The 13916-nt window shown below is 36.7% G+C and overlaps 1 non-coding gene and 1 pseudogene across 1 annotated transcript; both read left to right on the top strand.

Moving 5' to 3' along the window:
- Positions 1 to 462: 462 nt before the first annotated feature.
- LOC137751666 (U6 spliceosomal RNA) lies at positions 463 to 567 on the top strand. Its single transcript, XR_011070913.1, has one exon. It is a non-coding gene; the product is annotated as a U6 spliceosomal RNA (small nuclear RNA).
- A 9147-nt stretch (positions 568 to 9714) lies between these two features.
- Positions 9715 to 13664, top strand: LOC137751019 (3-hydroxyisobutyrate dehydrogenase, mitochondrial pseudogene; annotated as a pseudogene).
- The last annotated feature ends 252 nt before the right edge of the window (positions 13665 to 13916 follow it).

Below are 13916 nucleotides of genomic sequence, written 5' to 3'. Positions count from 1 at the left end.
TGTTTTTTCTAAAAAAAAATAGAAGGCTAGAATAGCTTCCTGAACATACAATTAGTAAAATATTCATGAATTTTTCAGGGGGTGGGATAGATTTATTTTTCACAGGAAACACAAAGCTCTGCTAATGGACTTTCATCTTGAAAAGTTCTGTGTTTTGGGTCAGGAATTAATGCAAAACTTACCATCCTTTCATTTCACTTATGCTAAGTTAAAAGCTAACTAATAAATACTGGAAAAAATGTGGCAACTGATAATTAACCTTAACCTTATGTATCAGGAAAAAATATCATGACTTGAGGTTCATCTATTTTATCTTGCTACATGGTAGCACTGAATTGGCAGTGCCATTATTAGCATTGCCCAAATATGCTCTTGAAATGGTCTCTAAACAAATAAACCTGTGTCTATAACTTCATAATCTTTAACACTTTAAAATTTGTACCATATAAGAGTAGATACTAAATGCTCACTTTGGCAACATATCTACTAGAGTTGGAATGATGCAGAGATTACCATGGCCATTGCAGAAGGATGACATGAAAATTTCAATACTTTTATTAAAAACTTAAGAGAATTTTTTCCTATCAGACTTGTGCTACAAGAACTACTAAAGTGAGCCTTTCAGACAAAAATAAAAGCATAAGTCAGTAACTTAAATCCATATGAAGAGATAAAGAACATCAAGAAAGGTAACTGCAGAGGTAAATATAAAAAATAATATAAATGTATTTTATTCTAACTTTTTGTTCTATCTGATTTAAAAGGCACCTACATAAAGTAATCATTATAACTGTTTATAGGCATATAATGTCTAAAGATGTAATTTTTATATCAGTAACAGCACAAAGGAGGGCAATGTAAAGGAGGAGAAAAGTTTTTTATACTATTGAAATTAATCAAAACTAGATGCTTATACTTAAGATGTTATTTGTAATCCTTAGAGCAAGCATTAAGAATATAATTCAAAAATACAGTAAAAGATAAGGGGATTGAAATTGTACACTAAAAAATATCTCTTTAACAACAACAACAACAAATGAGTCAGTAATAGAGGAAGAGGAATTAGGAAAAAAAATGTGACTCTTGGAAAATAAATCACAAATGTTGGACATAAATCCTACATGAATTACACTTAATATAAAAATTACAAAATTAAATATTAATTATATTTAATATAAAAAGGTTAAACAGTCCGTCTAAAGACAGAAATTTCAGACTGGATAAAAAATTGAAAAACATGATCCAAACATACGCTGCCTACAAGTGACCCACTTTAGAGTCAAGAAAATATATAGGTGAAGTGTAAAAGGGTTGGAATAGATATACCATGACAGTAACAACAAAACAAAACAACAACAACAAAACTGGAGTGGCTAAGAAAATATCAGGAAAAAATGTATTTTAAGATGAAAATTTTTACTAGAGACAAAGACATTTTAAAGTGATAAAATGATTATTCCATCTAGAATGTATAATAATTATAAACTTATATGCACCTAACAGAACTTCAAAATATAATGAAGCAAAATCGACACAATGGAAAAGAGGAACAGACAGTTCTACAATAATAGTTGGATACTTTAATACCCTTCTTTCAATAGCAGAACAGACAGAAAATCAACAAGAAAATAAAAAAACTTGAACAACATTATCAATCAACTAGACCTAACAGCCATCTATAAAACATTCCACCCAACAGCATCAGAATATACATTCTTTCCAAATGCACATGGATATACTATATGCTAGGCCATAAAACAAATTTCAGTACATTTAAAAGGATATAAACAATACAAAGAGTGCTCTCAGATGACAACAGAATGCAATAAGAAATCGTTAACAGAAAGAAATCTGCTGAAAATCACAAATGGAAATTAAACAATATATTCCTAAATAATTCATGGGTCAAGTAAGAACTCATAAGGAGAATTAGAAATAATTTGAGATGAATTAAAATAAAAGTATAACATACTAAGACTTGATTGGTCCCACATACTCTTTTGCAAAGCAGAGGGGTTAGACAAAGAGATCTAAATTAATTTAAAAATCATTTATTATTCTGGGAATAAAAAGAACTGGGCTTAGTATCAGTTGTGCCTTTATCTTTGTGTCTGTTTATCATCTTGGAATAGTCATTACATAGTCAAAATACAGTTGCCCTCTCAGGAATCAAATACTGTCATCTCTAGGGCTACCATAACAAGAACCACAAACTTGTTAGCTTAAAAGAACAGAAATTTATTTTATCACAGCTCTAGAGGCCAGAAGTTCAAACTCAAAGTGTTGAGAGGGCCATGTTCTTTCTGACGCCTCAAGGGGAGGATCCTTCTTTGTCTTAACCAGCTTCTGGTGGTGGCCATCAATCACTGGTGTTGGCATTTTTTGATTTTGCAGCTGCATCACTCTGGTCTCTTCCACTGTTGTCACATGGAATTGTCTCTGTGTGTTTCTGTCTCTGGAAACAATTTAAATAGAAATTTCTATTTTTAAAAAACAAACTGTTGATTACTATGCTCTATTTAGATAGTTCCTCTAACCCACACCAACCTCCGTTTCCCCATATGTATTTGAGAAGGAAAGAGGAACTCCTGTGAGCTATCATATTGGAAAAAATCAATAATACAATGTTTTACTAGAGATGCCTCTTATCTAAAATATTTGAATTAAACATAAAATCTGGGGAAATTATCACCCAGTTTCCCTCTTCTAGAGGCATGTTCTAAATGATAGGCAGCAGAATATTTTATACCCATGAGGTTTGCTGACATTATTGATTTGATCCAGAATCTGTATTTTCTCTGTAAAGAAAACAGTACTCTCTCTTTACTTTCTTTTGTATATAATGTTGATGTCTTAAGATTATTGTCAGAGAGGATGCTTGTAGTTCAAATGATTTGGTTGTATTTCACCAGTATTATTACAAGATAGTCAAACAATGGCTGGGCTCCAGTATAGACCTCAGTCCCTTTGTTCCACTGGGATACTGATCTGAAAGCCACTGTTTCCTTATATTCCAAAGACCAAATAAATAAAACAAATAAATAAACAAACAGAAAAAAACAAGTAAATGAAACTATTTTAAAAACCAACTCTCTTTTCTTCCTCATCCATGTTAATTCTCTTCTACCTAAAATTACTTCCTGGAAGTGATTTTTATGTTTCTTAGAGCCTCTTTATGTATATATCCACACTAATGCATATAAAACTGTTCCTTGTAGATCTTATACTTTTTCCATTTGAATAATTATTTTCACATGTCATATAGAGTTTATCCATTGTCCTAGATATGCATTTTTCCTGTGCATTTGAGCATCATAGGAAGATAAATTCTACTCTTGAAAATGTTAACTGGTCACTGAGGCACAGAAAGCTATTATTCTTACCATTTTTCAATAGTGAGTAGATTCTGTAGGGGTGGAATTTTAAGATGTAAGTATACTGTTTTTCCACACTCAAATTACCTTCCCCTTATCATGGAAATTGACCAGTGAAGTGTGCTGCTGACTTTTCAGAATCCATGTACATATAATCCATTAAGTTATTATATATAACATTGGTCAGAAAAGCATACTGTGAAATGTTGCTTTTATTTAAACTCCCACTATTTTCACTACATGGCTTCAAGATTTTACTTCTTTATTGCCCTCTGGTGGTGGGCTCTGTGAACTGCATATTTACAGGTCTGGCGTACATATCTTCCCTGAGGTATTCAACTCCTCAGGTACAAGCTAAAGAGTAGATGATAAGAAGCATTCAGATTTATTAAAACTAATTAAGAATATCAGTAGCCTGACTGTTGTTTCTAAAAATATAAAATATTTTTTCTTCTGTTGTCAAACAACCATATTTCATGAAAAGAAATATAAATCCTATTTTGCTTGCAATAAAAGAACAATAATTGAAGATATTCTTCATTTGGATGAAATACCTTCTCTGAAAATATAAGTTAAAATAGGAGTTGAACTTTCCAAAATATTCTTTAGGAAATAAAACTCCACATATAACTTCAAATTATAATTTAATTTTACCTTAAATTTAAATATCTATATTGACTTAAATGCTGTCCTCTGTAATTTCGGATGATTCCCTCCTTTATATCTTCTTCCTCTCTTCAACAAATAAAATACATGTGAATGCCTAACATGAGGTAGGATATTCTTTGTGAAATAATGATGTTGGTAAACTTGATTTTGACTTAGCAGAGGGATTGAGCCTATGTGTTGGTGAATTCTCCCCAGATGGTGCGTGGGGAGAGGGTCAGGCATGTCTCTGTGCTCCTGAGGTTTTCTCTGTGAAACTGTCAACCTCCAATATCAGAAATAACTCCCTTTGTCAGAAAGGATTTTCAGACATTAAAAGTTTTCTATTAAAGTGCAAGTATTTTTAAAATCTATAAAATATAGGGCATTATACATTTTCTTTAGTTACTACAAGCTGAATTTTAACTGAGAAGACTGGGGACTCCATGTATGTGTACATGAATGCATGCGTGCATGTTTGTGTGCTACACACGTGTCTCTGTGTGTATGTGTGTGTGTGTGTGTGTGTATGTGTGTAGGCCTGCTGAGGATACAGAACAGATTCTGGACAGGAAAGAGCAGTGGTATATCAGAAGGGAAAAGAATATAAAGGACCAGCTTCACCTACTTAATTTGTCCCCTGACCTGGTGTCATCTTATTTTCCACCATCCTTTGCTGATCTGTATACTAAACACCCAGAGTTCCTAGGTACCCCTAGGTACCTCTGTAAGTTTTACAAGCCTATCAGTATCCCATGTACAGTGGATGGAGCCTGGACTTTTTGCCCATATAGTTTTCCTTTCTCTCAGAGTTTTCGTCTGAGCTATGTCATGGGGTAGGTACTGTTGTGAAAATTTGTGCTCACCTGTTAAATAGAAACTACTCATTTAACTGTTTAAACAAATAAACAGTATCTTGAGTCAATTGCAGGGCACCTCCAGTCTCCACAAAGCAGAGTTACTTTGGGACAGGAAGGTCTTTTAGTTTCCCCTTAAATCAAAATACAAAGTTATTGAGCAATTCTAGGACCAACCCTATAGTTGCAAACTTTGGGAAGAGATCACAGGATTCTGTAATCGCCTGCTTATCCCCTTACTGGGACACCAAATAGCTCAATAGCTCTTATACTGAAGTCAAAAGGAAGAATAATACTGGAACAAAGTCTACATTTAAAGTCTGTGTCTTATTTTTATTTTCTCTTGGCACATAGTAGGTAACTGTTAAATGTTCTCTTGATAAATATTAAAAACACACAAGATGCTTCATATACTAGGGGTCATAAAATTTCAACTTTTCTTTTGGTGTAGGGGTCGATGATGACAAGTTTGGAAACTTCTGATCCATGTTAATGTTCCTGCTTTGAGAACTGCAGGGCGCAGCTTTTAGATGGAAAAAGTTGCCAAGAGGACCAGAAGTAGAATAAAGGCATTTAGGTAATTCTTCCTTATAATTTCATTTATTGGTTTTCAGCATCTAACTCTGAAAAGTTGCCTGAGGCTGCCTGGGGTCTGCAATAAGGATCACAGCTGTGCTGTCCTACCCCCTCCCCACACGTGGGAACAGAGCCTACCCAGCAGTGCTAATAGAGGCCCATGGCTTTCCGCCCACCTCGGTACTGCTCAAGGCAGTGGCTTTTTTCTACCAGCCTCACCCTTCTCCATTTGAATCTTTTTCTTCTTTCCAGTTTTATTGAGATATAACTGACATATAACACTGTATAAGTTTAAGGTGTACAACATCATAATTTGATACATGTATACATTGCAAAATGATTACCACGATAAGGTTAGTTAACGCATCCATGACCTTACACAATTAATTACCTTTTGTGTGTGTGTGTGTGATGAGAACATGTAAGATCTACTATCTCAGAAACTTTTGAGTATGCAACAGAGTGTTGTTAACTACAGTCACCATGCTGTACATCAGACTTCCAGGATTTATTCATCTTATAACTGGAAGGTTATACCCTTTGACGAACAACTCCCCATTTCCTCCACTCCCCAGCCCTTGATGGCCACCATTCTACTCAGTGTCTGTGAGTGCAGCTTTTTTAGATTACACGTAAAAGTGAGATTATGCAGTGTTTGTCTTTTTCTCTCTGACTTATTTCACTTAGCATAATGCCCTCAAGGTTCATCCAAGTTGTTGCAAATGGCAAGATTCCTTTATTTTTTTAAGGCTGAATAACATTCCATTCTACATATGTGCCATATTTTCTTTATCTATTTGTCTGTCAATGGACACTATAGAAACAGAAACTCAGTCAGTTCCTACAAGTGTCCAAGGTAACGACAGACAAAATATGGATGTTGGTGGGTGTAGATCCAGGCAGTAGATTAGACTACATCCCACAGGCAGGAAGGCCACTATTTCAGGAGGAGCCGCTTTGAATATGAATGAAATAATAATTGATTTATATATCACTAGTTCAGAGCTAACTCATCTGTTTTAGACACCTCACCATAGATATGAAATGAGAATGAGTGGAAAAGGAGGCTTCTGAAGGCAAACAGTCATAAAACCCATTATTATTCTGTAAAGTGGAGAATATACAGTCTTACCTTTAGAACCTCAAATCAAACAAAGACACGTAGCAGCCTCAGTAGGATATAATCGCAACAGAAAAAATACAAGCAGAAGGCAGAGGAAAAAGAAGTGCCATTTAGTATGGGAATAAATAGCTCTGTATGTCTCAGAAGCCTCCTATAAACATGTCTGGGTGTCAATATAGTGTAATAATTAATATCCATAAACCCTGAGTCTTAAGAAAAAAGAACTGTATCTTTTGCTTTCTTTTAGAAAGCAACAGAAAGGTAACTATATTTGCTTTAATAAATACAGAGATTTAGTACACTTAAATATTTGATCAAATAATTAAAAAAATGTTTCTTACAGTATACATCATTTTCGGATGAAACAGGAGTAAAATAAGGTTCTAGGGCGTGAGGTACTTTACAAATTTTCTTTTCCGTCCTTTTTTAGCTGAATATACTTTTCCAGGCCTAAAGAAGTAGTAAAATCATGCATCTAAGATTGAATAAAAGGTTTCATAGACATATTTTACATATATGCCATTAGAGTTCCACAGTTATTTCAGGCTGCTGACAGGCTGCTTGCTTGAGCTGAGACCCCTCTAAACAAAGCCCATGAAGAAACGAACAATTGTGAAAGCCAACTTATTTATTCTGTGAGTAACTTGGCTGCAGAGCAGACCAATTACCCTTTTAACCACACTGTTTGAACTCATTGTACTTCTCTGGGAATCACTATTCTGAAAGTAGAGAAGGGGGCTAGGGAGGTTAAAAGAGACAGAAGATCTAAATATCGTCTCTTTGCAGAATCTCAAAGGTCAGGCAACAGGTTTATTTCTAACGGTTTTAACAAGACAAGATGAGCTGTGGTTTAAAGGTCCACTTTGGAATCCAAATTCCACCTCAGGTGTAGCCTGAATGCTAGTGCACCTCGAGTGAATCACTGAAGGATCACTTCTCAGCACATAGCCAGTGTTTTTTCAATTTTCATATTATTTGATCCCAGTGAATAATATTGATGAGGGATTTTGAAACTATGAAATTCTGCCGAAGGACTTGATTTTGTAATGATACCAAACCTTGGAAAGTAAAAGAAGTAGAGATTGGTGAATCCTTGACAAATTATTAGAGTTATAATTGATTGTTTCATAAGGAAAGATAGGGAATGGATCATTTAGGAACCTGAATGAATACTTTGGATCTCATTTATTTCTGTTAAAACTACAGGTTAGTTGAGCTAAAAAATTGTAGGTATAAAAATTGTGTTTTTGGTAATAAAATTTGTTTTAACCCTTCTCTCAATTATGCATTTAAATGTTGACCAATTCACAAGTAACTGTTTACAGTCGACGGATTGGCCAGTGGCTTTGGGATAATTCATGTGATAGTCTGGGATTTCCAGTGTTATCTTTATTTTCCCATTTATACTCTATTTCATACATTTTATTAGCAGTAGTAGTAGAAATAGTAGTAGTAGTATCATTATTATTTAGTTAGAATAGAATTGTTTCTATAACTTCTTACGGTCAAACATATACTAAGCAACACACATTTTGAAAGCACTGGTGTTGGGGTAAATTCGATGTTGATGAGACTAGTTACTGCCCTTAAAGGAGCTTGTCTTCTAGTTGGAAAGATGTGACATATACAATAATCTGAGGCATTAAGTAAATACATGGGTCTGAGGGCAGAAGATCCTGAAGGAAGCAAGCTAAAGAACTCATTTTGAATCCTGGCATTAATATTGGCAGATCTCCTCACACCTTTTTAGGACTGGAGAATACACTACAATGGCCAAAATAAGATTTAATGTCATTTCAGCCTAGGAGATTATTTCTAGGCTTTGAGTATATGATAATTCAAATGCTACCTAAATAGTAAATTTACTTTAATGCTGACAATATAGAAAAGATATTTTGCTGCAAAAATATACGCAGTAGTAACAAGTGGGTTTTGGAAGAAACTAATATTTTGTCTTATACTGATATTACACTACTGCCCTAGACCTAGAACCAGCCTTTACTCTTTGTTGTTTTCTTCTAAGACTAAAGAGCCTCTTTATTGTTTGTGCTGATTTTTTTTTCACCAACAGATCTCAGAGCAATCTGAGTGCTCTGGCCAGTTGGGACAAAATTATCATTAGAATTCTTGGCTAGAGAAGAAAGCTCCTAACTTAAGAATGGCTTTTTGCCTCCTGAGAGCTCAGAAGAGCAAATTTCAAGCCATCTACTATTATAAAACATGTTTTAGTATGGAAAATTTCAAACATCTACAGAAGTAAAAAGAAAGAAGTAGAAACTTTCATCAATTGTTCTCATCAAATATCAATTGCAGGCCAATATATTTTCTCTATACCCTCTCTTACTACTACCACCATAATCCCCAGCAATTTTAAAGCAAATTCCAGATTTCTTTTTCTCAGTGAAAACGTCAGTATACATATTTCTAAAATTCAAGAACTGTCCTTTTTAAGCTCAACTATGTCATTATCACACATCCCCAAATAATAATAATTCCTTAATATCAACAAATAGGCAGTCAGTTCATGTTTCCTTGATTGTCCTATAAAAGTATTTTTATTTTAATAACCATTATTTATTTGATTGCTGATCCAAACACAATTTCTTTTAAAGTATAGGTTTAAAAGAACTCAATTTGCTCATTTTTCTCGCAAGTATTTGTCATTGAATTCAAAGCATTCATCCAGTAAGGTTCCCAACTGTCTGGATTATGCTGATTGCATCCCCTTTATGCTTATATATTTATTATGCTACTTTGGCCCATGTATTTACTGTCAGTTGGTAGATAGATCTAGAGCACTGACATAATTCAGGTGTGATTTTTTGGCAAGTTTACTTCATAGATAATATTGATTAATTCCAAAAGGAACTATAAAGTGTCTGTCTTACTGTGACGTTGCAGCCATTAATGATCAATGTCTAGATCCATTAATTTATTAAGGGTACCAAATGGTGATATTCTACTAATTAGATTATTATTCATTTACTAGCTAGAATATTATTTCATCAACTATTTGGTTGCCCTGAGTTACAATTTAATTAGGAAAGGAAGAATAAATGCTTCTTTTATTTTATTTACCAGTTTTACAAAAAAAGAAAAAAAAGAGAGAGAGAGGTTGACTCCAAAGTAGCTTCCGAAGATGACTAATGAGGTATTTTCTTTCTTTGTTGTTGTTTTCAGTGAGGTTGTTATAAATATCGATGCAGAGATTTTCCCCTCTTAGGTTCAAGGATCCTATTCAAGTTGGCTCCTGAGTCCTTTCCACACAACCACAGTAGTATTTGAAGTCTTGCCAGCTCTCTTGTATGACAAGATGTAACAGGAACATCTTGTTCGTTTCTCATGCTGCATTTGAAATCAGCTATTTCTCCAAGGAGACGTTATCCACTGTGTTTATTCAAACTTGTGTTCCTTCTAGTTTAAACTTCTTTCGAGACATGATTTTTTTAAAACAAATTACTTACTGAATTCTTTCACTTTTTCAAATCTTCTTATTCTCCAGTCACTTCATTTCTGAATTTTTCTAATTTCTTTTATGTTTTTCTTAAAACCACTTTCTATTCCTTTTAAAATTTCTTTTACTTTTTTCAAAATATCAGGCAATAAATTTCATTTGTTCTGTGGACGTGTCTTTCTGTCACGCTTTCAGGATTTGCTGGAACTTTCTTTTCACCCTTCTTTTTTCTTTTATTTCTCACTGATTTTCTACAGGATGTGAATGGAATACTCTTCTGTCACTCATTTTTAAATGAAATAAGTTTCCACTTTAGGAGGGAAACATAGATCAGAATATAATTTCTAGCTTCAAAACTCCAGGGCTCACTATCTTCTATTATTTTCATGACATAATTTAAAAAATGACCTTAAAATTTCTAAAATCTTCCTCCTCTGCCCTCCTATTCCCATTTAGCCAGGCCTCCTCTTTCCTGTCCTTGTTGAGTATGGGGATTTGTTCTGGAATGGTGCTTTGGTTTGATAGGTGTCAAGGTTTCACAGACTGCAGAACACTTGGCATCCTCAGAACATTTCAAAGTTCTTGCACTCAGCTGCAAAGTGGAGCCTGCAATGTTCACTCCCGGTTTCTGCTGCTGTTCTCAGTGAGTTTTTCAATCTCAGTGCGTTCTTTAACCATAGTAACCTCTGGCTCCCCTGAAAGAGAGAGAGAGACCTTCCCTTGTCTTCCTCCCACACACCTTGGGATACACATATGTAGGTCTTTTTCCTGTTGTTGATTTGTTCCTACCTGGCTGTATGTTGCAGTTCATGTGGACACCTTGTTGTAGATGTTGTCTGTGGGTTTTTGGTCTTGCTATCCTAGATGCTTTTCTTTTGCTTTTCTTTCTTTTTTTGGGGGGGGTGGGCGGTTGTGTATTTAGGGGAGGGGTCGCATATTCAGAGATAAAAATCTTCTCTGTAGCCACCATCATTTCCCCAGAATCCTCTGCCATTAATATTTAAAACAAAATCATAGGAATCATTATCCCGATCCTTAGGATAATCATTACATTGTATCTATCTTTTTTCCAGACTTCAAGCTGCCTGTGGCTCCCCACATTAGTATATTGACATGACTGGGCAATGCCTAATTTGACGGGCTCTTTCTGTACTACCTTCTTCCTAATCATGACAGTCTTGTATGCTATACATAGTCTTCTTTACTGATAGGGAATTTAGAAAATACAGGAAACCATGGGCTTAATAGCTGAAAGTGGAATTAATGTATTATTTTTCTCAGGTAAAATATCTTAAGACTCCTTAGGCCAAAGTTTTAAAATGAAATCACAAATTTCCTGGAATCATTTTGCAAAGGTGAATGCCCACGTAAAGTACACTAGGACTTGAATCCAAGGCATAACATATTTTTAGAGCCTCCAAATTTATAAACTTAGTACAATTCTGCATTACTTCTTAAGGCGACTGAAGAAAAGAATTTTGTGATAAAATAAATATTGATTTTATTAACATAGTTATTTTAAAAGTTTATAAAACTTTAAAAAAATGTTAAGGCTCTATCAGCCTCATCAGTTGTTATTTCTTTTCTAGAATCTTGGATAAAGGAACATTCGTTTGAGGGGAAACATGGTATAAAATGGGAAGATAATCTAACAGTGAAGATAGTTATATCTCTTCCTGTGTGATGAACTACCCCTAAGCTTGGTGGTTTAAAACAACAGGCACTTTATCTCCTCACAATCTGTGAATCAGCAGAATGGGCTGGGATCTCCTGGGTGGATCTATCTTGCTTTCACCTGAGGTGACTACTGAGGCTGCCATCATCTGGTTACTGGACTGGGGCTGGTTGCTCTCACATGTCTGGCCATTGGTGCTGGCTGTGGCCTGTGCCTAGTCTCCACTAGGTTAGCCAGGCTTCCTAACATGTCAGGTTTCCATGAGGACAAGCCCTAACGCACGAGTACTATCCAAGCTTCAGCTCTTGATACGCCATTGGGCAAAAGCAAGTCACATGACCAAGCCCAGGTCAAGGTGGAACAAAACTACACAGGGTGAGAAAACGGGGGGGGGGAGGGGCATTTGCACTGGGGGTCAGTAGTCTAACAAACTGCTGCAATAACTATATAAAGAAAAACACCCCGGAGGACAACTGGTAAAAAATAAATGTGTGTGGGGGCGGGGGGGGGAGTTTGGCATGGGGGGGGCAAAGGCAGTAAACAGGGGCTACCAAAATCTGAAGATTCTGGAATTTTTGGAAAATCCACTGGGATTAAAGGAGTTACACAACCATGTTCTGACACCAGAAGAAAGGTCCCAGCTGAGCATCAGGGAAGTCTAGCACTCTTCCTCCATCGCTTCAATTTTCATGTTCTTTGACTCAGCATATTTTTAGAATGAATCATGACTTTCTATAAATGTTTAATTTAGTTTTTCAAAGAAATAGTGACCTCACTTCTATCTGCTGTGCCACAGAAATGCCGTAGAAAAAGATTTCTTCTGTTAAATCGCTCACCAGGTGAAATTGTATGTGTAACCCAGTAACAAAGAGGTATTAAGAATCGCCACAGCCGAGCCGGCCCTCCGGACCACGCACCCTATAGCAGCCAGTGGGTGAGCCGGGAGCCGAGGAGGTCACTGCGGGAAGGAGGGGCGGGGGCAGCGTGGCAGCCTCCTTACGTCTCCGTGGAGCCACCTCCAGCCTCTGGTACAGGAGTCGCCCGCAGCAGCTGGCAGTGGCCAGCCTTGCAGCGTTGTGTTCTAGGTCAATAGCTTCTAAGACTCCAGTTGGATTCATTGGAGTAGGCAACGTGGGGAATCCAATGGCAAAAGATCTCATGAAACATGGCTAGCCACTCATTATTGATGATGTGTTCCCTGATGCATGCAAAGAGCTTCTAGATGCAGGTGAAGCCGGTGGTGTCTTTCGCAGCAGATGTAGCCGAAAAAGCTGACAGAATTATTACAATGCATCAATGTGCTAGAAGCTTATTCTGGAGCAAATGGAATTCAAAAAAAAGTGAAGAAAGACTCACTATTAATAGATTCCAGTACTGTTGATCCTATGGTTTTGAGAGAATTGGCCAAAGAAGTTGAGAAAATGGGAGCAGTTTTCAAGGATGTCCCTGTTTCTGGTGGTGTGGGAACTGCTCGGTCTGGCAACCTCACATTTAGGATGGGAGGAGTTGAGCTGCTGTGGTGCGTGGGCTCCCACGTGGTGCATCGTGGAGCTGTTGGGACTGGCCAGGCTTCGAAGATGTGCAAAAACTTGCTGTTAGCTATTAGTAGGATTGGAACTGCTGAAGCTATGAATCTGGGAATCAGTTTAGGGCTTGACCCAAAACTCTTGGCTAAAATCCTAAATACGAGCTCAGGACGATGTTGGTCAAGTGACACTTATAATCCTGTACCTGGGGTGATGAATGGAGTTCCCTCGGCTAATTACTATCAGGGCGGATTCGGAGCAACACTCATGGCTAAGGATCTGGGATTAGCATGAGGCTCTGCTACCAGCACGAAGAGCCCAATCCTGGGCAGTCAAGCCCATCAGATCTACAGGGATGATGTGCATGAAGGGCTACTCAAAAAAAAGACTTCTCATCCGTGTTCCAGTTTCTACAAGAGGAGGAGACATTCTGAGTTTGCCCTCTGGCTGTGAACACTGTTGAAACCAAACTGTGTCTTGGAGCCCCTTATAGCTCACTCCACAGGAAAATGGGCTTAATCAAAGGTCAACTGTCTGCTTTTGAGTGTCTAGGTCAGGGGTCCGCAACTCCTTGGCCTCGGACGGGTACCAGTCCGCAGCCTCTTAGGAACCGGGCTGCACAGCAGGAGGTGAGTCACAAGCAAGCCAGCTAAAGCTTCATGTCCCGCTCCCTATGGCTCACGTTA

Source organism: Eschrichtius robustus, chromosome 17 (assembly GCF_028021215.1).
Source record: "Eschrichtius robustus isolate mEscRob2 chromosome 17, mEscRob2.pri, whole genome shotgun sequence".
Taxonomy (NCBI): domain Eukaryota; kingdom Metazoa; phylum Chordata; class Mammalia; order Artiodactyla; family Eschrichtiidae; genus Eschrichtius; species Eschrichtius robustus.
The sequence above is the reverse complement of the archived record's forward strand: the minus strand, read 5'-3'. Positions and strand labels throughout refer to the sequence as shown.